Consider the following 23,667-nt stretch of genomic DNA (forward strand, 5'->3'; position numbering starts at 1 on the left):
TGCAGGCGCCGCGGGGCCGCGCATGCGCGGTGGCGCCCCCCGGCGCCCTCTGCCGCCGCCTGGTGGCCAAAAGTGGGTACTGCAGGCGCCGCGGGGCCGCGAGTTATGTTACTACATCATTTACTACATTTTTTCCTGCGAGTGATGTTACTACATTGATTTTGGTTTTGGGGTGTAATATGTTATGCTGCTAAATTTTTCTTCCTGTGCAGAAGAAAAGTTGAGCTAATTCCAGTTAGCTTCAGTAACTTGCTTTCTCATATTGTCATTTCAATATTCAAAGCTGAAGCAAAAGCATTGGTATTGTTGCTTCTAGAGAGACGCCAGTTCTCCGGTCTGCACTCTGCATGCTGTTCAGATAAGCTAGAAAAAAATAAAGGAAAAGAAAAACAGCTGCTGCTTCTCCTGCTCTCTTTCTGCTTTCTACTTTCTTGTGCTTTGCCCCTCCCCTTTCCCAGGTGATTGGCTTTGGGTTCCAGGCAGGGCCTAATGGTAACTGAGTCACAGGCATCCCATCAGAGAGCTCATTCTGCCTGGGCTGCTCTTTGGGGTAAGTGCTTTGTTTTTCCTTCAGTCAGTTGCAGGGGTCTTTAGGTGGGTCAGAGTCTACGGACTGATGCGTTTCCAAGTAGAGATAGGTACATCCTTCTTTGTGAGGTAACAACTAGTAGGATCCTTGCTGATCCTGGCTGGAATAATAATAATGCACAACACAGAAATCATATGAGAAAGGACTGGCCTATAGCGAATCAAAGTGCTCCCAAGGGGTTTTTGTTCTAGTAGTAGGGTACATATATCTTACTCTTTGTATTGGTAATTATTTGGAAACCTAAGGGTTAAAAATAATGACCGGGAAAAATCAACTATTAATTTTGTTTCTAGTGACTGTAGGCCTCAGAGAAGGGCTTGGTCAATTGGCAACTTGGAAAAGGCATGACCAGATAATAGTAAGATGGGATACCCCGTCAAAATAGGGGTGAATGTGACAGAAGGTTATGTACCACAATCTGTCATGTTTGATGCTTGTGAGGTGTTAGCTTGTGGAGATTTAAATGCCCAATGACAACTGAGCAGAGAGAACAAGTAACTGGGAGAGACCCAACAGCCAGATTGAGAACAGCTGTATGGAAACGATCCTCTATTGCCATCAGAGAAAGGGAGAAACTCAAGGAGAAAACAGGAGAGAAAACAGGAGGCTCTCTTTGAAATGTGGCAGTTCAAACATTTGAGATTGAAACAGGGTATGGGGATGTGAATGCCTGGATAGAATGGGTCAAATATGCTGTCCAGAGTCTCAACCGTAGCACTTGCTATGCTTGTGCCTCGGGACGACCGACTGCCCGGATAGTGCCCTTCCCATTGGGGTGGACCAGGGATTCCCAGGGGATGCAATGTATGATTGCATTGTACCAAGAAAAGACTGCCTGGGGAAATGAGGCCTGTAAGTCTCTCTCTTTGCTGTTCCCTTCCTTGCGTGATAGCAATATCAGGGTTCCCCCTGCATTCTCTACAGCTAAAGGTGACCATGCAGCTTGCCTCTCAGGGCAGGGTGTGAGCGCTACCCGGCATCTGGGAGAATTTGCCTTGTGCACGAGGACCTTGAATGCTACCAAGGACCTGATGGGAAACTGCTCAAGACTTGAGATCCCCAGGGCAGATCTGTGGTGGTACTGCGGAGGGAAGATCTTATGGTCCAACCTACCATCTAATTCGGGAGGCATTTTTGCACTTGTTCAATTAGCTATACCCTTCACCCTGGCATTTGAAAGAGAAACATCACAAATACCCAGAAGAAGTAAAAGAGGCTTAGGAATATCATTTGATGATAGAGGGTACATAGATTCTCTTGGGGTGCCTAGAGGAGTTCCCGATGAACAGAAAGCCAGGAATCAAATTGCTGCAGGGTTTGAGTCGCTGTTCTGGTGGGTAACAATCAATAAGAGTATTTATTATAGTCAGCAGATATTCATAAATCATACAAGGGATGTGATAAGAGAAATCGCTGAACAACTAGATGCCACCAGCAAAATGGCTTGGGAAAACAGAATAGATTAGATATGTTGATCGCGGAGAAAGGAGGTGTGTGTGTGTGTGTGTGTGTGTGTGTGTGATACTGAGCAACCATTGTTGCACTTTTATACCCAACAATACTGCCCCAGATGGCACAGTAACTAGAGCGTTGCAAGGGCTTACCACCCTTGCCAGTGAATTGGCAGAATGATTAGGAACAGGCACTTCCATCACAGGATGTTCGGAATCTTGGTTTGGTAAATGGAAAGGGGTCCTAGCGTCCGTATCTGCATCCTTGATCGTAGTAGCAGGAGTTTTGACGACCCTGGGTTGTTGCATTATCCCCTGTGTAAAAGGACTAGTACAGCGGTTCACTGAAACTGCGCTATCGAAAGAAATGACCGTGGAGCCACCACCTTACTCACGTAAGGTGATGATATTAGAGGGGATGGAAAGCAAAGAAGGTGAAGAAGAGGAAGAGATCTACCAAATTACACCGCAGAGAAAAGTTTTGCAAAAATCAACAATTTATAAAGAAGAAAAGGGGGGAATTGTGGGAATAAAAATGTTGCTTTTGCAGAGTTACGTTGTTTAGAGGGAAGGAATGCGGTGTTGAGATAGGCTCGCAGTGATAAGAAAGCTTAACGGACAACCTTGTAAAATGCAGACAACCGGACTCCTCAGAGCAGCTAGGTGAAAATCACGGTGTCAAGTCAGATCAGTGAAGAAACATTACCCCTTCAAACAGTAAAAAAGTCAAAAGAAATTTGAAATTGAACAGGCTGGCAACTGAAGGCCACGTAGTGTCCGTGAAGCGTCGGATAGGTTGTGAACCCGGAATACCCAGTCAATGGGGAAACAGGGGAGGGTCCCGGTCGTCGAGAAAGAAAGTACATAAACCGTACTGTGTGACTAGTAGGTGCGCTCCTGCTTGTGGGACGCGTGCCATTGCGATCGCAAATAAATTACTACTTCACTGAGATCCTCGCCTGAGCCTAAGCTACTGGCTACGGAGTGTTTCTCACACTCCCTGCGCGTAATCCTGGCTACAATATACCGCGTTATCGAAGGTGCCTTTTAAACAACATTGATAGAAACTCAGGGGGCGATAGTACTGACCCTGGGTGTGGAACTATCCACGCAGGGAATAATCCACACTGCACCAAATATGGTAGCCACAGGAACGCCAATATACATAGCGCACGCCAGATGCAACGTGAGAATCCTGCAACTGGATGGCCTGTCCCAAATGGCGAGAGGTGGTACTGGCTACGTGGCAATAAAGCCAGGAAGGTGTTGCCCCTGGGATGGAAGGGAGCTTGCACCCTGGAGGCAATAATTCCAAACGTAACTATTATTGAAGACCCACAAAGCCAAAGGCCCCTTGAGACCACACGCAGGATTAAGCGGACTCCAGACAATTCTCTAGTAAAATTCTCTAGTATTTCACAGCTTTGCAAGGTGGTTTTTACCTTGGTTAGGGGTGGGTGAATTAGAAAAAGCGATTGTAAATATCTCCGCTATAACTGAAGAACTAGAAAATAAGTTTGATAAGTTTGCAAAAATAGGACTGTAGAATCAAATAGTATTAGATTCATTAATAACCTCATAAGGAGGAGCGTGCACTGTAATTAATGCTAGTTGCTGTATAGATGTAGATCAAACGGGACGAATTTGACTGATATTTGGGGGGAAAAAATAGTATACTGGGGGGGCGTGGGGGGGAAAGATCCTACATAGAGTAGCTCAAGATGACAGTTCCTGGGCATTTAGAAACATTTGGGAGAAACTAACTTCGTGGTTACCTGAACAGAATTGGCTCAAACAACTATTTGTTGGTATTGTAAAAATAATGGCATTGTACGCCTACCATCCCCCGTGACATCCGAAGAAGACTATTGCGCCTTAACGTTGGAGAAACTCAAGAGCGCGGTACGTGAAGAGGTGCAAAAACAACAGTAGGAGTAAGGAAAGGAGAGGAGGGAACTGTGAGAAACTAAGTTGTGTTTTTACAGTAGAGAACTAATTTTCTGTATTCCGAGGTAGTTGTGCAGTCATAATGAGGAGAAACGCTACGTGGGTAAGCGGACAGTAGGCGGCCTCACTGTTCCGAAATAAGGCAGAAGCTTGAGGAAAAACAGGCTGAGCAGCGTGGGCACGGTAAAACAAAGATCACAGGTTCCTGAAACATAAGAAAGGGGAAAAAAAAAAAAAAGGAAATAAGAAGGGAGAAATTAAAGGGTTGAAAAAGAAGTAAGATTGTACATACATGGTATAGAGGAGCGTCGAGCAGCTTGTGAACCTGCAGTACTCGGCCAATGAGGACACAGGGGAGGGGATCAGGCGTCGGGGAATAGGGAATAAAAGTTGATGCTGTGCTTACTGCAATGCGCTCCTGATCGGCAGGACGCCCGCCACTGCAACCGCGAATAAAATAGCCTCAGAGAAGATCGTGTGTCAAGAAAATTATTTGAGATGATTCTCGCAGATATACTTGACGAGGGAGGACCAAGAACACCCCGCCCTTCTTTGAAAAAAAAAATAAAATAAAAAAATAAAAAAAAGGCATCACAGGGGCAGCCTGAGGGTCGCCTTCCCACAGGGAAGCGGCGCCGTGATTGGCTGGACCGTGAGGGCGGAAGTGGCGTCACGGCTAGCCTTAACTCAGGGCGGAAGCGCTCCGTGATTGGCTCGGAGGAACCCAGGGCGGAGGTGCCGTGCAGGGCTTGCCGGCGCTATGGGCGGAAGCTTTTGGGCCGGGCCGCGCTGGGCTCAGCTTGGGCCGGGCCGCCGAGGCGCGGTGCCGCAACGAGGTTGGTGGTCGGTGCCGCCCCGGGCCGGGCCGGGCCGGGAGGGGACGAGGCGGCGGGCGGTTGGGGCGCCACGCGGTCGGCGGCTTCTGCGGAAACGGCCCTTGTGCGGGGCGGGGGCGGCGCCGCGCCGGAGCGGAGCGGAGCGGACCGGGCGTGCGGCGGGGTCTGCACTGCGCGGGGCTTCGGAGGGCTGGGGGAGAGGGGGGCGAAGCGGCGCGGGGGGGGGGGGGGGGGAGGGCGGGCGGGCACAGAGAGTGCGGCGGGGGGGGGGGGGGTTGTGTGCGCTTGGCCGACTCCCCTCTGGGTCGGATGGACTGCTCCGTCCCGCGGCATGCTGGGAGCTGTAGTTCTGTGGTGCGCGGCCGGTCTTTCCCCGAGCCTGGGCCGGGGCCGGGGCCGGGGCCGGGGCCGGGCCGTGCGCGCTGGGAGGCGCAGGTTGCCGCTGGCTGCGAGCACGGCTGCCGGCGGTGAGGCGAGCGAGAGCCTTCGGGGGCGCTTCCCCGGAGCGTCGGGCCGGGAGGGGTGGGGGCTGCGGCAGCCGGGCACGGGTCCTCGCTGCGCTCGATCGTCGGGCTGCGCCTCGGAGGTTTTCCTCCCCCCGCGTGCTGACGGCCGGCTCTCTCCTTTCCCTGCGGCTCACCAGGGCAGAAGCAGCTCCCCGCCGCTGGGACCCCCGCGGGGTTTGTCGCCGAGCGAAGGTGGCGCAGCAGCTGAAGGGAGGAAAGCTGCAGCTGGCGTGCTGCAGTCGCAGGTTTCCCAGGAGAAAGAGCAGCCCGTCTGTCCCAGCTGTCCGGGTAAGTCGCAGCGACCTCCGGGTGAAATCCAGGCGTGAAGGGGATTTTGGTGGCTCTCTTACACAGCTAGTCCTACCAAAGATCGCATCGGTTACGAAAAGTAGTAATAACCTTGTAGTTTGCGTGTTCTGTAACATCTGTAGCACAATAAACTGGCAGGTGAAGAAATGAGCGGGTACAAATACACGTGACTCCATCGCTGAGATTAAATAACGTGCAGGTTCTTCTGCGTTTTGTCTTTCAAAGCGCGTTGTTTGACTCGGTGATCCTTAACGATGATCCTCGGTGGTCCCTTCCAACTCAGGATATTCTATGATTCTGTTGTTGCCGAGCGCCTGAGCTTTTTGCTCACGTTACTGAGGAAAGGAATGGCTGTGCTTCTTCCCCACCCCCCTCTCTTTTTCTTTTTTTTTCCTCTCCTCTTCTCCCTCGATGACGGGGACTCGAAATGTTTTTCTCAGATGTCCATGTGAAAATTTAAAAAAAAAAAAAAGAAGCTGATGGTGAACACTGACAGAATTGGGTGACGCTTTCAAGGTAGAGGGCAAAGAACGTGGAAATTTCTAGTATGTTAGTGTTACTCTGTTAGCAAAACCGACGTACACGCCGCTTGCTGTTCCTAGTTTTTTGGTTTGGCCTGGTTTTCCTTTCAGAAGTCTCCCCGAAGGCCTTTGTGGACAAAACTTTGTCCCGCTTCAGCTTTAAGAATTATCCTAGAAATAATGAACAAGTGCTTGCAGGGCTTTCCGGAACGCTAGTTGTGGTCAGTCAAGAATGACTTGGGAGGCAATTCCTTTCGTGGAATTGCAGAGTGATCGAGAGATCAAGGCCAGCGTTGTGAAGAAATAGTGCCAGGTTATAGTCACAGGTGACTGCCTTCTCAAGGGAACAGAGGCTCCCATCTGCAGACCAGACCATCTTTACCGAGAGCTTTTCTACCAGCCTGGGGCTTGGATCAGGGACATTGCTAGCGAGCTTACGAGCTTAGTTCAAACTTCAGATTATTCCCTACTCCTGCTCTTTCACGTGGGTACCAATAAAGTTGCAGCAAGAAGTCTGTGTTCAATCAAAATAAATTTTAGGGCCCTGGGAAGATAGCTAAAGGATTCAGAAGCACAGGTTATCGTCTAGCATTTTGGGATATATTAAACACAGCGTAGCCAGCTGGTCAAAAGAGGTGATTCTCCCACTGTATTTAGCGTTGGCGAAGCCTCTCCTTCAATATTGTGTGCGATTCTGGGCTCTACAATATAAAAAGAACGTTAAGATCCCTGAAAGCGTACAGAGGAGGGCAACAAAGCCGGTAAAAGGATTGGAAGGCACGCCCTGTGTGGACGCTACGGTACTTCTGCTAGCTCCTCGGAATTGTATATAGTCACGAGTAACACTCCTGATTCTAAATACATAGTCTTTCCCTGCATGTAAGCCGAACACTATTCTACAATCGTTTGCTTCTTCTGGCAGTGGATTCTGTCTTTCAGTGATTTATGGGTACTTTACATGTCCTGGATATTGCTTTCCAGATACCTGGAGCTTGCTAGCTTTTCTGTCTCCCAGACGTGTGGCTGGTAGTGGTCTAGTCTTGTGAGCTGTGCTGCCGTGAAGTCTGTCACCTGTTGATGCTGAAGGTACTTTTGTAGAAAGAGGAAGGTGGTAGGTACAGTTTCACACCAGGACATCAACAAAATCACGTACTCTTTTTATCAACTCCAGACGTGTTTCCTTCGGTGGCTTCTGGACTTTGGTCCATATTGTAGGCCCCGAGAAGGAAGGAGGTTGGCTTTTCATAACCACAGTTTCTTCCAGCTGTTTCAGATGGATTTCATGGTTGATTCTAGTTGAAATGACTGCCTCAGGAAAAAAAAATAACAAAAATGATAGTCCGAACAACTTAAAAAAAAATAAAAATAAAAACCAAACGAAAACACCGCTCCCATTTCCTCACAGCTTCTTGATTTGCTGTGGTATCTTCTTTATGGAAAGAAGTGTCCTTTCCTTCCCAAGCTGTAAAGGAAGAGTTCAGGTACTCTTCACTTGTGCGCTTTAATCTGTGACGTGTTTGTTCGCATAGAACTTCTGGGAAGTTTGGCGGTAGAGTTTAGGGTTTACATGTTAGGTAAACAGAAGTATCGCTCAACTCAGAACATAGTTAAATAAAAGTACAATATTTATTTAAAATGAATAAGTGTGTGTCTATAGTCTTGTGTCCTTTCTTTGCAGAACTCAATAGTTAGCCTTTATACATATTTCTAAGTTGCCCGGTTTATCAGTGTACAACACAGCATTCGGGAATATCATCTGAGATTTTAGGTGAAGAGGACTGTCCTTTGTTCAGTTGTGCACTCTTGTGTGTCAGCCCTGATTCTGAACCGTATAAAAGCTGGAAACTTCTTTCCCGTTTTCTCTCTAACCTCACTGAAGTGTGGGTACTTCCCAGCCTACGTGATACTATTCAGCATGTGGATATTCTGTTGCCTCACACTAGCTACAATTCCGGTGAAGTTACACATCTTGAGCCTGCATGTTAGTGTTTCATCCTTTCAGTTCCACAAAAGGAGGGTTCAGTGGAAGTTTTGAATCCTGTAGAGTGGAATACAGGTTTTTAGCCTCAAAGGCTTTAGTTATTTTTCCCTGGTGAGCTTTGGAACAGAAGATATGTAACATTAACAGTTTTTTATTATTCATTTCAGGACTCTTTGACAGCCCTCCAGGATCCGATGATGCAAAGCTCACTGACATATCCTACCCAGGAGACCAACAATCTGTGACATTTGGAACCAAATCCCAGGTGGGAAACGTAAGCGATCAAAGTGGAGCAAGAATTCGTGTTGAGCATGGGGATTCAAATAACAAGTGCATTTTCGGGAACTGGCTCTATCCTTCATCGCAGGTGAAAGCAGCTCTGCGGGCCCTCCAAGGAGGCACCTCTGCAGTGATTGCAAGTGGAACCCACCCAAAGATCTCGGGTCATGTCATCACAGATGTTGTGGAAGGGAAGAAAGTTGGAACTTTTTTTTCAGAGGTAAAACCTGCAGGTGAGTACGGAAGTAACATGTACATTGGGAGCTGTAGAGATTTCCTGGAAGTTTAGGGTCGAAATTTGGCTAGGCCTGCCTGTTCAACAGATGGGAAACTACGCTCTGCTTGACAAACGGCTTTTGAAAGGTAATTTTTAACGTTGGAATAGAACATCTTGAATCCTCTGCTCGGGTTCCTTCCAGCTGATGACTTGCTGCATCAGACTTGCATTCAAAGAACTAGGTAGAATTTGTATTGCTTTTAGTCTTAGAGGTTATCGTCTATTATTGAAGATTTCAGGGTGAAAGCGTGCATATAGAATGTACGGCTGAACTAAGATAGTTTGGGTTTTTGTCGTAAGTTCTTTTAATGGCTCGGTCTTTTGTTACCGTATGTAGGAATGTTTTCCTGCCTCTGTGTTGCTGTGACAATGTAACAAGGGCCGCAGAAAGTCAGACCAAAGATCGGTGGTCTTAGCAGAACGGAACGAGTATAGAGCGATACTTGTGACTTGCACTTTAAGACAAGCCAATGCCTTTGAGTATAAAAACGCTTAATGTGTTTCTTGTAAAAATCGGCCATATCCTTTGAACCCATGTAAACACTTAGCATCCGTGGGTCACAGCAGTCACGAGCCTTAACTAGGTATTGTGCGTAAACTCTGGAGCTAGCACTATGTGGAGAACTGCTTCCTTTATTTTGTGTGTGTTTGTGGGCAGGAGGAGCGTTGAAGTTTGCTTCCTGCTAGCTTTTGATGCCCCCGCCTTCTGTATGGAAAGAGAACATGGGTGATCGATCTCTGTTCAACGTCTATGATATGAGACATCGTCTTTTCCCTCATCGTCTCTTTGTCACATGAAAAAGGTTTTTTCTTAGTCCTTTTCTACAGAAACTGTTCCAAAAGTTTGGCGATCCCTGTTTCTCTTGGCTGAAACTGTTTTTATTCTACTGTGACCTTTTTAAGATAGGCAAAAATAACATTCTGTGTAGCATCCAAGATGCAAATGAACCCTCAGTTTATGAGATAGCAAGGCTAACTTTGAGTTTTGATTAGACTGGTGATGTTTCTTGTTGCCTTTCCTAGGCCTTTTCCAAAAGCTTAAACGTGTAAGTTGCTCTTCGACGCTGATGAGCATTGAGGTGATGTTTTCATAGGATTATGTGCAGTACCGAGGCCTGATTTCCCCTTTTGCCTCTGCATTTCTTCACGTTTATCTGCTTTGAATTGTACTTGCTATTTGGTTGCATAGCGGCTGCAAAGGAATCACAGGCTGGTTGAGGTCGGAAGGACCTCCAGAGGTCACCTAGTCCAACACCCCTGCTCAAGCAGAGCCACCCAGATCTGGTTTTCCAGGACCACGTCCAAACAGGTTTTGAAACCTCACAAAGACTGTGACTCCACGACCTCCCTGGGCAGCCTACGCTAGTGCTCAGTCACCCTCACAGCGAAAAAGTATTTACTGATGTTCAGGAAACCACAGGAGGGGAACATCCTATGTTTCGGCCTGTGTCTGTTGCCTCCTTTTTTGTTCCTTGGGTACCAGTTAGAAAAGTCTGGCTTTGTCTTCCTTCCACCCTCCCTTCGTGTATTTACAGACATCGATGAGATCCCCTCCAAGCCTCCTCTTCTCCAGGCCGAACGGTCCCAGCTCTCCCAGCCTGTCCTCATAGGAAAGGTGTTTCAGTCCCTTACCATCCTCGTGGCCCTCCGTTGGACTCTTTGCAGTGTGTCCAGGTCTCTCTTGTACTGGGAGGCCCAGGCCCAGCACTCCAGGTGCGGCCTCACCGTTCCTGAGCAGAGGGGGAGGATCGCCTTTCTTGACCTGCTGGCAATACTTTGCTTAATGCCACTCAGGATACCCTCAGCTGCTTTTGCAGCAAAGGCACATTGCTGTTTCGTGTTCAAGTTGGTGTCCACCAGGAAACTTAGCTCCTTTTCCGAGAAGTTCCTTTCTGGGAAAAAGTGCGATATCAGCGCTTTTCACTTTGTCCTACTGCAATAAATTTGTATCAGCTATAAAGCTTTTCATCTTGTAACCCCACGTCTCAGACAATTACAAATATGGTGAACAGCAAAAGTAAAGGTGAAATCTTACTGCGACCCTTCCTCTACCATGGAACGTGGTTACTCCCATTCTTTCTTTTGTCTTCTGTCTTCCAAAACACACTTTAAATATTCAGGTAACTTTTTAAAATGAACTCTTATCTCCTCGCGTGTGTCACTCTTTTTCAAAGAACACGAAAATACGCTCTACTTTATAAAGTATGACCTCGCTTTAAAAAGCTGTTTTAACGCTCCTTAATTAAGTCTTCTTAATCAAGTGTCCGCTAGTTCTTTTCTTAACTCCTGTTATTTTCCTTAACGTGGGAATTCCTGCTCTGGCAATTTCTGTAGGACGCTTCTGAAATAGAAGTCCGGGCCTATTAGTCACATTTCAAGTCATCTGTCCTACAGACAATTTCAAGAGAGTTAAAAATGAAAACGTAGCTTATCCGTGAGCTACTTGAGAACTCCTTAGTGAAATGCTGCGTGAGCCTTTTGACTTGTTACTTCTGCTTCTGTTTCAAAACTTGTTCTGTATCGTTTCAGTTTGAGACAGGTTCTTTGATATCCATGCCACGAAGAAAACCTTTCTTCTGTAAGAACCCTTCAGTGTGCACAGGGAGAGGCGTGGAGAGAGCAGCTATTCTGCAAGCTGTTACTCAGGCCGCTTTTGGCTTCCAGTACTGTTTGTACATTCCCGTGTTGTTTTGCAATCTTTTCTCTTTTCGTTAGTTGTCTAACTAAACTTTTTCAAAGGATGCCTCCCTGTTTTCAGTTTTCTCCTACGCCCTGAGATTTAGCCGTCCTTCTATTCTTTTGCTCTTTGTCAAGTCTTTTTGATACGAGCTGTATGCAGCTTTGATACAAGCTTGTTTGTCCCCTATGACCTGGATGATCTTGCTGAATCTCCGTGATGCCTTGAAAAGGGCTGTGCTCGGGGACCGTGGCAGCATTTTGGTATCTGATACAGATTTTCCTGTTCTGGCATACAGTGAATTTCTTTGATATGTCTATTAGGACCGTACCTGTTTTCCTGCTTTGAGTAAGGAGTTGGAAGATGAAAGGTTAGCGTTCCTTTCCTCCCACATGGGCTGTAACCTTTGTCTGCATGTCTTGTGGTTGTGTTTTGTTTGTTTGTTTGTTTGTTTGTTTTGGCAGGCCCTCCAGCAGAGCAGCAGGGTGAAAGGTCTCGAGCTGGTGGCAGGACCCTGGCAGCTCTGCAGCCTGAGCAGGTGAGAGAACAGTATGTGCTCACTCTTTAAGGTTGGGAACACATGGCAAGTCTTAAAATACAGGTTTATAACACAAATGGGTCCTGGAAAAAATCAGCTGGCTCCAAGCATTCAGGGAGTCAAGACAGTGAGAAGATGTGTCAGCAGAAATGAGCTGAAGTGAGCCAGATGTCAAACACCATGGACTTCATATAAGGATGCAGTTCAGAAGCTTTTCTCTTTCGGAGAGCGGAGATTATTTATCGTCTTGCTGACTTATTACCTGATCACAGAGAAGAAATTCTCTTGGCAAACGAGAAGGACTTAGAAGAAGCTGAAAATAAAGGTAATATTATGGGTCCTTTCATGGTACTCCTGTTGTCATGAGCTTTTCTGGGCCTCAAAGGAAATGAGCAGAACAAGAATATTCCGTCACCTGCAATTGGATATTATGGCTGTCACAGGTTAGTGAGCCCAGGACTTTGAGAGCTTGTCAGTGGAAACAGCTGCAGCTTCCATAATTACATGAGAGATGTCTTCATCAGAGAAGACAGAGAGGCCTTTGAAAACAGCAACCCACGGCATTGTTTAAAAAAAAATAAAAATCTAAATAAATAAATAGCGTTTTCTTTTGCCAAAGGAGGCTCGCTTTAGAAATTGAATATAGCAAGTATCTGCCCTGTTATCGTCATGTATGAAATAGCATGAGTATCTCCTGGGCTGGTTAACGTAATGTTTGGCCCCTGTGGGGAAGGTTGTTACTTAAAAATGATGCTTTCCAGAACGAACCATGTTACCTTCTGACCAAGGAAAGTACAGTTCAGGCAGCATAGACTAAATCCGTTCTTTTGTGTTCGAGTGGTGCATCGAGAAGCTGGTCTTGGGTTAGAAAATGTGTGAAACTGGCACGTCACAAACTGTAATGCAGAGAGATCTTTGATAACAAAAGCGTATTTCTGTTGGTGAATTACTGGAAGGCTGCAAGAAGTCTTGCCTCAAAAGACTCTTCTGAAATGAATTCTGTTGCCATCCCAATTTTTTTTTTCTACGGGCACATTCTTGGGACTTGCTTCTGCAATGTCGAGAGTTATGCAGGGTTGGTTTTTGATACCCAGCGTAGAGAAGGAGTTAGCTTACATTCAGGTGCTGCGGTTTCTGCACGTGTCTTATAACGTAGGTTTCCTGCTTAACTTGCAATTTATGAGGTTCCTACCACTGAGCACTTTCCTGTCCATGCCAAACGCAGCTGAGTTGCAGGCTACCATTAAACATCAAATGTTTAATATAGATTGTTAATAACAAATCGCAACTGTTAAGAATATATGCTAAAAAAAATAAGCACAGAAAGTAGAAGCTCTAGGCTGTGAGTGGTCTGTCCCATACTGATACTGCATGTTTGCACTGAGGCAGAATGATTGCTTTCACTCGCTTGTGGAGCGATGAGTCTAGGCTCTCACTGCTAGTATTTTTAGCAAGACGGATTGAGCATTTCTCTAACATATGAGCAAGTGTTTGAGGAGCAAGTGATGGGTCTGGGCACTTAGAAAGAGACTGCCAAAGGGCAGCTTCCTATTTTATAACTGAATTTTGTGAGCGTTGGTCCTCGTTTCATACTGAAGGGGAGTATGCTCTAGTGAAGGGAGTATGTTCACGTGAAAGGAAAAGGCACTAGTCTCCCTCGTCTGCCATTATTACTTCCTTGCTGCTAGCTTCCTTGCTGCTAGCTCTGTTCTTCATAGAAAGCCAGTATGTTTCCTCGTCACATTCTAGTCTGCCTTCCTAGACTTCAGCCTTTGCCTCCTGGGTCTCTTGCCTTGCATAGACAATCTCTCCCCTTCTCCTCTTCTTCATCTCATTTGTAAACCTTTTATCAGGCTGATTCTTACTGGCTTCCCACCCCCACCCCCCGACCTTTTTCTATTTTTTCCTTTTTTTCTATTTTTTTTTTTTACAGACTTAGGATGGCTTGTCTTGTTAGTTACTTTTCTTCCTGCCAGCCCCCAGCCTCAAGTTCTCCGATGCGACTTCAGAGGATCATCTTTGATACCTCCGCATCTGAATAATACGGTTTCTGTCCCATGCTGTAGCTGACGGCAGGACGGACTCTGAGTGCAGAGGAGAGGTTGCTTCCTCCGTAGTTTCCTATTGCGTCTCATACTGGTTTGGGTAAGCAATTTCAGAGGAAATTTGACTTCTCCGCGGAGCAGTGTGTGCCTGACAGCTAGCTGGAGACAGCACACACGGCATTGAGTCCGTGCTCCGAGTGCGGTCCTGAGTTGCAGTAAAGGTAGACAGACAGGCGGCGGCGCGCCTCCGGGGAGATGGGCGGGGCATGCAAATCACGCCGGAGGGGAGGGGAGGGAGGGCGGGCGAAGGGGCGGGGCGAACGCCCAGAGGAGGCCGAGCTGCGCCAATCAGCGCGGAGCGGAGGTCGGGCGCAGGGGCTCGGTGGGCGGGGCAGGCGGCCGGCGAGCCGCGGGGAGGGAGAGGCGGTGCCGGGGGCGGGGCATGCAAATTCCGCGCGGGGCCGAGCGAATCGGGCGCGCGGGGGCCCGAAGGGGCCGCTGGGAGGCCCCGGTGACGCGGCGGCGGGGCGGTCGGGGGTCGCGGCTGCGACCGGAGCGCCCGAGAGTGGGCGAGGGCGGCGGGTTGAGCCCCGGGAGGGCGGTGACGGGCGGTGGAGCAGCAGCCGTGAGGTGGGGGTGGTGGGCGCGGGATCGGGTGGCGCGGGGTGAGGGGGTGGCAGTCCCGTGTGGGCCTTTTGGCTCAGCTGGAGTGTAGCCTGCGTTTCTGTCAGTTTACTGTGTGTCTGTGTTGTCGCCGAGAGGAGTTTGTTTTGAGCGGCTTTTTGGGCTTGGGAGTTGGGTGTGGAGCCAGGTTCTGCGCGGTCGTTGCAGCGTCGAGGTATTGCGGTGTGTCCGGGGGCGGTGCGCCGTTCCCCGGGAAGGTGGTGTGGGTGTCCGAAGGCAGAGCTGGCCGGCGTTCGGCGGGAGAGCGCCTCCGTTCCGCGGCGCGGCGCGGGGCAGCGCCCCGGCAGCTGCCGCCAAGCCGCCGCAGGGGGTGAGGGAGCGCCGCAGGGTTCCTGGCTCCGCGGAGGGCAGGTCGCGGCCCAGCGCGTGCGCTCGGTTCCCCCCTCGCTGCCCCTTCCGCGGGGCAGAACGCCTTTCTGCTCGCTTGCGTTCCTGGCAGCGCATGCCGTCCCTTTGCGCTGGGTAAGCGGCCGTCTCCAGCGTCCGGGACAGCAGGTCACGCACTGCGGGAGGGCGGGAGGGCGGGAGGGCGGGGGGGGGGGGCAGCACGTTTCCGAAGGGCTGCTTTTGAGAGGGGGAGTTAGGAGAATCTTATGGAGTAGAGAGAGAGCGCCGACAGCATTAAACTAGTGGATGCTGCTTAGCGTCTTTGCTAACTCTTGCGCATTGTGCAAATCAATCAAAACAAGAAGCTTTGGGCCCCTTTCCAAGGTTAGTCTCTCGATAAGAGTGTGAGCTTGTCTTAAGAGACTGGCAGAAACCGGTCCTGCGGATGGACAAGAGCCGAGGAGCGACTGAGTCCGCGCAAAGACAAGAGATCAACTAGCGGTGACGAGGAAGAGTCATCAACCTTCATCCCCCCGAGGAACCCCACCAGGAGACACTGCGCAAGCGAAGATGGGAGGAGTTGATGGAAATAACTCCTTGGAACCGATTTTAACGCGAAGCGGGGACAGGTTATGAATAGGTATAGGCGTACCGTGAAACTTTATGCGTATGTAACCCTGTGCTGCATACAACCACGGCAAATTGCTGCGTCGGGTGCGCACGACTTTGGTGGGACTACCCCCCGTGCTGCCCAGCGCTGAATAAACATACCTGCTTTACGATCTTATTGATTGTGGACTCCGTTTGCCACAAGTCAGTTTGGCGAGCCAGCCAGGAGACGCTCTGCTCGGCTGCGGGATCGACTGCGGAGCGGACGCCCCTAGGTGCACCCCGAGTATTTTCCTCGGAGGAGCCTCCGCTCTCAGCCGCTCACCGCGGGAGCAGGCAAAGACCTCCTGCTCCTGACGCTGCGGACAAACGGTACGTTTTACAGTACGGGAAGGGCCTGTAAGTCGTACGCGTGGCCGGGGCGGCCGGTAAATCGCGCAGAGACGTCTGGCGTGCAGCATAGTCCCCGTATGGGAGGAGGGTACCCTACAGGCTGACCGACCGAGCGGTCGAGGGGGTTTTGCTGACCGACCGACCGAGCAAGCGGCCGCTAGCGATCTTGGGAGTAGATCGAGCAAATCCGAGGTTACCGCTGCATCCCAGTTTTGGGAGCCGGGACAGACCCGCTAATGACTGTATAAGAAGCAGGAGAAGGGTAAGCGGGCCTCTCAAAATTGTGACAAGGTTACCTGGGCAACGTTTGCAGCTGCTGGAGGGATATTAATTGGAGCGGCAATAATTGTATGTCTTATTTGTAGGTGTCTGGGTGTGTCGTGTTGAAAGCATTTGTGTAAGCGTATGCGTTTGAGACAAAGTATTGTCGTGAAGCGAGTTACAAACAAGTCTGGTTGTTGTTTTAAGTGATATATTCCTGTGGGATGAACGAGAAGTGCGGGGGGGCCTCTTTGCGTGATTGCGTGATTGCGCCGCGTGAGTGAGACGCAGCATCGCCGCGAGGCGAGCGCAGAGTTCCGATCCGCGGTTCCGTATTCTCCGCGAGGGGAACGGCCGGAGACGAACGAAGCGCACGACAGACCGAAAGGAAGCGCTGCTTTATCCCAGCGTTGACTGGTGGTGCCCGATGTACGGGCCCGGTGGTGTAGCTTGTAATCCTCTTAAATGTTTCGAGTGTGACAAGGAGAAAGGCGGGAGCATTATCTAAGGAACAGTTGAGAAGTTTGGGTATGTTCGCTGTGGTGTTTGGTCGGTTTCCCAAGTACTGGGGGAGCGGGGCTGACTGATTATCAAAGCGGTAGAACGGAGAGTCACTTCTTTGGCGGTTCGGGCTTGAGCCCTGGGAATTTGGTAAGAAGGGGGAGAGCGAATTTATTTAGGCCTCAGTACCTTTTTAAACCCCCATACTGATGGATACGTAGGAGCGATTCCTTGTTTTGCGTGGGCTTACTAACAAAGTGCATGAAAAAATTGGCATTCGGCTTGAAATTCGGTCCTGTTGAAATGTAAACTTTGTGGAAACGGTGGTATTGTTTGTCTAGAAGACGGAGGGCCGAGTGCTTCAGGTGTTTTCCCGAAGTCCTGTGGATTTACGATTGGAACGGGGCGCTTTAATAATCTGAAATAGTAAAGTTTGTATGTGGAAAGAAGAGTTTAATCCCAGAGAACGGGGACATTTGGGAAGAAGATTAGGAAAAGATAGTAAAAACCTGTCACAAGGCCCCAGTAAAAAAATAAAAATAAAAATAAACCCTAAAAACTAAAAACCTGTCACTGGACCCCCAATCACTGGAGCCCCAGGTGTGGCTAACGAGGGTGGTGAGCCCAGCAGCCCCTCCTCATAAAAGGGCTGCACCTGGGTGCGGATGGCAACTGCAGGGCTGGTGGAGGAGGAAGACGATGAGGAGGCTGCAGTTGCAGTTTGTCTGCTTTGCGGCCCCTTTGCTGCCTGGGGGCAGCCAAGCTGGGTCCAGAAGGGTCTTAGAGAAACCTTAGAGCGTGGTGAGGTTACTGAGCGTTGCTGGGGCTACGGCAAGGAAGAAGGTGAGTGCAAGCAGGAGTCCCCAGGATCGTGGAAGTCCTGGGCAGCAGGCCTGCCTGTGTGCTGAGGCTGGGTGGGGGAGGACTCGCCGAAAGTTGGGGTGGGTGTGCGCGCGCACGTGCAGGCACGGTGATCCCTGTATGCAAGGAAAGCCCCGCGTGTCTGTGCACGTGCTGTCATTCTTCGTTAATCTGAGCGACTCGTACTGTAATGCCGTTGACATATAGCGACTGCAGATGACATACAGCATTACACGGCAACTAACATTGTACAACTCAAAGGACTGCCTATGCTCACCCCAGACACCCTTGAGGGTTTTCAGGCTGCCCCATACTTCTGCATCACCCGCCAAGTGCACCCAGGTCCTTGAGCAAAAGCAATCCCACGGATGGCTTTGCCTTTGCCTGAGGCAGGAATAAGTCAGACTGTCTTCCCCAGTATGTTTTGTTTTTTGTTTGTTTGTTTGTTTTATATGCGCTGCAAGGACTTTATCCCTTTCTATGTGTGTAGGAGTTTTGATTGGGCAGGGCTAGCTCGATTGGCAGACTAACCAGGTGGCTGTTGCTGCATGTGCATCTGTGGTGGTTTTACCTGGCTAGGCAGCTGAACTCCACCACAATTGCTCTTTCACTCCCCCTCCTCAGAAGAGGAGGGGAAGAAGAAAAGGAAAGAAACAACTCATGGGTTGAGATAAGGATAATTTAATTAAAAGGAAAAATAATTATTAAGGGAAAATTGTTATTAAATAATTTAACTAAAGGGAAAGGGGGGAAAAAAAAGACACAAAGGCTGTGTAGAAGTCCAGAGGAAAGAAATCACTCTCCACTTCCCACCAATGGGCGATGCTTGACCACGGCCTTGAAGCAGGGCCTCAACGCACGTACCCATTGTTCGGGAGGACGGATGTTTTCACAGCGAGAGCCCACCCCTCCCCTCTTCTTCCTTTTTCCACCTTCTATTGCTGAGTGTGGCATCATATGGTACGGAACATCCCTTTGGCTGCTTTACGTCAGCTGCCCTGCTGATGTTCCTTCCTCCCCTCTTGCCCACCCCCAGCCTGCTGGTGCCGGCTCGGGGGGGGGGTTGAGGGAGTCCTGATGCTGTGCCAGCATTGCTCAGCAGTAGACACGACACCGCTGTGACACCGGTGCTGTTCTAGCTACACGTGCAGAGCACAGCACTGTGTGGGCTGCCCCAGGGAAAGTTAACTCCATCCCAGCCAGACCCAGTACAGCATCCCAATGTTTGAATGTCTCAGCACCCATTGCTTTCAGCATATTCTTTATCAGTCTGCTGTACTGCGTTTTTTTGTTTGTTTGTTTGTTTTCCTGGATGCTGGTGCAGGAGAAGGGACGTGGTATACCCATTCAATGCCATGCTGTTTGGCCCAGATGTTTACGAGGTCATTGTGGAAACGAGTGCCACTGTCTGATTCAATTATTTCTGGCGTGCCGTGTTGCCATGAGACCGTGAGAAAAAGTTGCATTTTTGCAGTAGAATACGTTTTTGCGGTGGAAAATTCCACTAACCTTGCGCATCCAAAAGTGATTGTGCAGGCATGACAGCAGCACAGCAGGGGAGAGGCCGCTAAACAGATAAGGGGAAGGTCCCACTGTCCCCAGATAAGGAGGATAGGTAAGAAAAACAGGACGAGCAGTGCAAAATCAGTAAAAGCAAGAGATCGTGGGCCCTGTGGTCACAAGACAAGATGGGGGGGGGGGGGGGGAGAAATTAACAGTTGGTCAAGTAAAATTGGATATACATGGTATAGCAACAAGTGTTGAGTAGCTTGTGAACCTGTAGTACTCAGCCAGTGAGGAAACAGGAGGAATCAAGCGTTGGGTAAGAGGGAATATAAGGTTACGATAGACTTTTGCTGGTTGCTCCCGCTCGCAGGACCCCCGCCATAGCAATCGTGAATAAAACAGCTTCACAGAAGACCCTGTCTGAGCAAGTTACTGAGGTTTTTCTCGCAAGACTTGCTTTACAAAGCCCAGGATGGTGTTCCGGGTGGAAGGCTATGTTTCCGGCCCTGCGGTGGCTGCTTCCAGCACCCCGAGCACACGGCGCTTGCCAGCTTTACGGGAGCAGGTTATGTAGCGGGGCTACATAACACATAACAGCTTCAGCTGTCGGGGGAGGGGAAGGCGACGGGGTCTGGCCGCGATGCCGGGGCAGCGGGAGCCTCTCCGGCTGCCGAGCTTCAACCTGCCGCACAGCTCAGCGCCGCGCAGCCGTTTCCTCGCTGCCTCAGTCCCCCCCCCTCCGGGAAAGGCGAGAGAATAGGGGGTGGGGTGGGGTGGGTAAAGCGTGCGGGTTGAGATAAAGACAGTTTAATAGGACAGCAAATTAAGAGAAAGTAACGACACCAACGTGTACGCACACGCAAAGCTACCGCCGCACGCTGCAAGTGCTCACCGCACGCGTGTCCGGTTGCCCGGCCGGTTCCTGAGCAGCAGCCGCCCCCCGGCCGTCCTTCCCGGTTCCGGACACCCCTTCGCGGCCAGCTCGGGTCGCCGTCCCGGTCGCGCCTCCTCCCGGCTCCCGGAGCAGACAAAGCGTCTCCCCTCCGGCTCGAGCGCGCTCAGCGCTCGCAGCCCCTCCTCGTGCGGCGGCTCCGCTCCCCCGGTCGCCGCGCCGGGCCGAGCCCCGCGGCCCCGTGCCTCGCTCCGGAGGCGTCCGCAGGCGCTGAACGGAGGGTCGGAGGACCCCCGCCGGCGGCAGCCTTCTGCCGGGCCTTCCTTGCCGGCGAGAGCCCCCCGGCCCGGCCCGGCCCGGCTGGCCGCGCGCAGGTCCCGCGGCGCTGCTCGGTGCCGCTGGGGCGGGCGGCTCGGGGCCCCGGCCAATGAGGCGGCAGGCGGCGGCGTGGCTCCGGGGAGATGGGCGGGGCATGCAAATCACGCCGGAGCGGAGGGGAGGGGAGGGAGGGCGGGCGAAGGGGCGGGGCGAACGCTCAGAGGAGGCCGAGCTGCGCCAATCAGCGCGGAGCGGAGGTCGGGCGCAGGGGCTCGGTGGGCGGGGCAGGCGGCCGGCGAGCCGCGGGGAGGGAGAGGCGGTGCCGGGGGCGGGGCATGCAAATTCCGCGCGGGGCCGAGCGAATCGGGCGCGCGGGGGCCCGAAGGGGCCGCTGGGAGGCCCCGGCGACGCGGCGGCGGGGCGGTCGGGGGTCGCGGCTGCGACCGAAGCGCCCGAGAGTGGGCGAGGGCGGCGGGTTGAGCCCCGGGAGGGCGGGGACGAGCGGTGGAGCAGCGGCCGTGAGGTAGGGGTGGTGGGCGCGGGAGGGGGTGTGTGTGTGTGAGAACAAGCGTTCGTTTGTTGCACCTTAATGCCCAGCACTAGTGGCTTGGAGGGTGGCGCTGTAAGTGGAGCGTTGCAGGGGCTTCCCGCCTCTGCCAGTGAATTGGCAGAGTAATTAGGAACCGGCTGTTACTTCGCGGGATGTTCGGAATTTTGGTTTGGTAAATGGAAAGGGGTCCTAGCGTCCGTATCTGCATCCTTGATCGTAGTAGCAGGAGTTTTGACGACCCTGGGTTGTTGCATTATCCCCTGTGTAAAAGGACTAGTACAGCGGTTCACTGAAACTGCGCTATTGAAACAAATGACCGTGGAGCCACCACCTTACTCACGTAAGGTGATGATATTAGAGGGGATGGAAAGCAAAGAAGGTGAAGAAGAGGAAGAGATCTACCAAATTACACCGCAGAGAAAAGTTTTGCAAAAATCAACAATTTATAAAGAAGAAAAGGGGGGAATTGTGGGAATAAAAATGTTGCTTTTGCAGAGTTACGTTGTTCAGAGGGAAGTAATGCAGTGTTGAGGCTCGCAGTGATAAGAAAGCTTAACGGACAACCTTGTAAAATGCAGACAACCGGACTCCTCAGAGCAGCTAGATGAAAATCACGGTGTCAAGTCAGATCAGTGAAGAAACATTACCACTTCAAACAGTTAAAAAGTCAAAAGAAATTTGAAATTGAACAGGCCGGCAACTGAAGGCCACGTAGTGTCTGTGAAGCGTCGGATAGGTTGTGAACCCGGAATACCCAGTCAATGGGGAAACAGGGGAGGGTCCCGGTCGTCGAGAAAGAAAGTACATAAACCGTACTGTGTGACTAGTAGGCGCGCGCCTGCTTGTGGGACGCGTGCCATTGCGATCGCGAATAAATTACTACTTCACTGAGATCCTCGCCTGAGCCTAAGCTACTGGCTACGGAGTGTTTCTCACACTCCCTGCGCGTAATCCTGGCTACAATATACCGCGTTATCGAAGGTGCCTTTTAAACAACATTGATAGAAACTCAGGGGGCGATAGTACTGACCCTGGGTGTGGAACTATCCACGCAGGGAATAATCCACACTGCACCAAATATGGTAGCCACAGGAACGCCAATATACATAGCGCACGCCAGATGCAACGTGAGAATCCTGCAACTGGATGGCCTGTCCCAAATGGCGAGAGGTGGTACTGGCTACGTGGCAATAAAGCCAGGAAGGTGTTGCCCCTGGGATGGAAGGGAGCTTGCACCCTGGAGGCAATAATTCCAAACGTGACTATTATTGAAGACCCACAAAGCCAAAGCCCCCTTGAGACCACACGCAGGATTAAGCGGACTCCAGACAATTCTCTAGTAAAATTCTCTAGTATTTCACAGCTTTGCAAGGTGGTTTTTACCTTGGTTAGGGGTGGGTGAATTAGAAAAAGCGATTGTAAATATCTCCGCTATAACTGAAGAACTAGAAAATAAGTTTGATAAGTTTGCAAAAATAGGACTGTAGAATCAAATAGTATTAGATTCATTAATAACCTCATAAGGAGGAGCGTGCACTGTAATTAATGCTAGTTGCTGTATAGATGTAGATCAAATGGGACGAATTTGACTGATATTTGGGGGAAAAAAAAGTATACTGGGGGGGCGTGGGGGGGAAAGATCCTACATAGAGAACCTCAAGATGACAGTTCCTGGGCATTTAGAAACATTTGGGAGAAACTAACTTCGTGGTTACCTGAACAGAATTGGCTCAAACCACTATTTGTTGGTATTGTAAAAATAATGGCGTTGTACGCCTCCCATCCCCCGTGACATCCGAAGAAGACTATTGCGCCTTAACGTTGGAGAAACTCAAGAGCGCGGTACGTGAAGAGGTGCAAAAACAACAGTAGGAGTAAGGAAAGGAGAGGAGGGAACTGTGAGAAACTAAGTTGTGTTTTTGCAGTAGAGAACTAATTTTCTGTATTCCGAGGTAGCTGTGCAGTCATAATGAGGAGAAACGCTACGTGGGTAAGCGGACAGTAGGCGGCCTCACTGTTCCGAAATAAGGCAGAAGCTTGAGGAAAAACAGGCTGAGCAGCATGGGAACGGTAAAACAAAGATCACAGGTTCCTGAAACATAAGAAAGGGGAAAAAAAAAAAAAAGGAAGTAAGAAGGGAGCAATTAAAGGGTTGAAAAAGAAGTAAGATTGTACATACATGGGACAGAGGAGCGTCGAGTAGCTTGTGAACCTGCAGTACTCGGCCAGTGAGGACACAGGGGAGGGGATCGGGCGTCGGGGAACAGGGAATAAAAGTTGATGCTGTGCTTACTGCAATGCGCTCCTGATCGGCAGGACGCCCGCCACTGCAACCGCGAATAAAATAGCCTCAGAGAAGATCGTGTGTCAAGAAAATTATTTGAGATGTTTCTCGCAGATATACTTGACGAGGGAGGACCAAGAACACCCGCGCCTTCTTTAAAAAAAAATAAATAAATAAATAAATAAAAAGGCAGCACAGGGGCAGCCTCAGGGTCGCCTTCCCGCAGGGAAGCGGCGCCGTGATTGGCTGGACCGTGAGGGCGGAAGTGGCGTCACGGCTAGCCTTAACTCAGGGCGGAAGCGCTCCGTGATTGGCTCGGAGGAACCCAGGGCGGAGGTGCCGTGCAGGGCTTGCCGGCACTATGGGCAGAAGCTGTCGGGCCGGGCCGCGCTGGGCTCAGCTTGGGCCGGGCCGCCGAGGCGCGGTGCCGCAACGAGGTTGGTGGTCGGTGCCGCCCCGGGCCGGGCCGGGCCGGGAGGGGACGAGGCGGCGGGCGGTTGGGGCGCCACGCGGTCGGCGGCTTCT

At 50.6% G+C, this 23,667-nt stretch overlaps 1 protein-coding gene and 1 long non-coding RNA gene across 6 annotated transcripts in view; one reads left to right on the forward strand and one right to left on the reverse strand.

Moving 5' to 3' along the window:
* Positions 1 to 23,667, forward strand: part of LOC308195718 (delta-1-pyrroline-5-carboxylate synthase-like) — a 66,895-nt gene that overhangs the window by 33,467 nt on the left and 9,761 nt on the right. Inside the window, exons 11-14 of one of the 4 annotated variants that reach the window (XM_080593606.1) lie at positions 6,155 to 7,245; positions 8,308 to 8,405; positions 8,508 to 11,911; positions 12,009 to 14,056. The exons of the other annotated variants lie outside the window; for them this stretch is intronic. The gene's annotated coding sequence lies outside the window, so the exon portion shown is untranslated. The remainder of the gene's footprint in view (positions 1 to 6,154; positions 7,246 to 8,307; positions 8,406 to 8,507; positions 11,912 to 12,008; positions 14,057 to 23,667) is intronic. 4 annotated transcript variants of the gene reach the window in all.
* LOC308195723 lies at positions 1,911 to 23,575 on the reverse strand. 2 transcript variants are annotated; one of them, XR_013951781.1, is made up of 3 exons: positions 23,038 to 23,575; positions 21,506 to 22,950; positions 1,911 to 2,748 (listed from the first exon to the last, which is right to left on the reverse strand). It is a non-coding gene; the product is annotated as an uncharacterized lncRNA (long non-coding RNA). The 2 variants fall into 2 exon arrangements; XR_013951780.1 differs by lacking the exon at positions 21,506 to 22,950 and having other exon boundaries at positions 1,911 to 4,192.

The sequence above is a fragment of the Anser brachyrhynchus genome (genome assembly GCF_964034855.1).
Source record: "Anser brachyrhynchus genome assembly, chromosome: 5".
Classification (NCBI taxonomy): Eukaryota; Metazoa; Chordata; class Aves; order Anseriformes; family Anatidae; genus Anser; species Anser brachyrhynchus.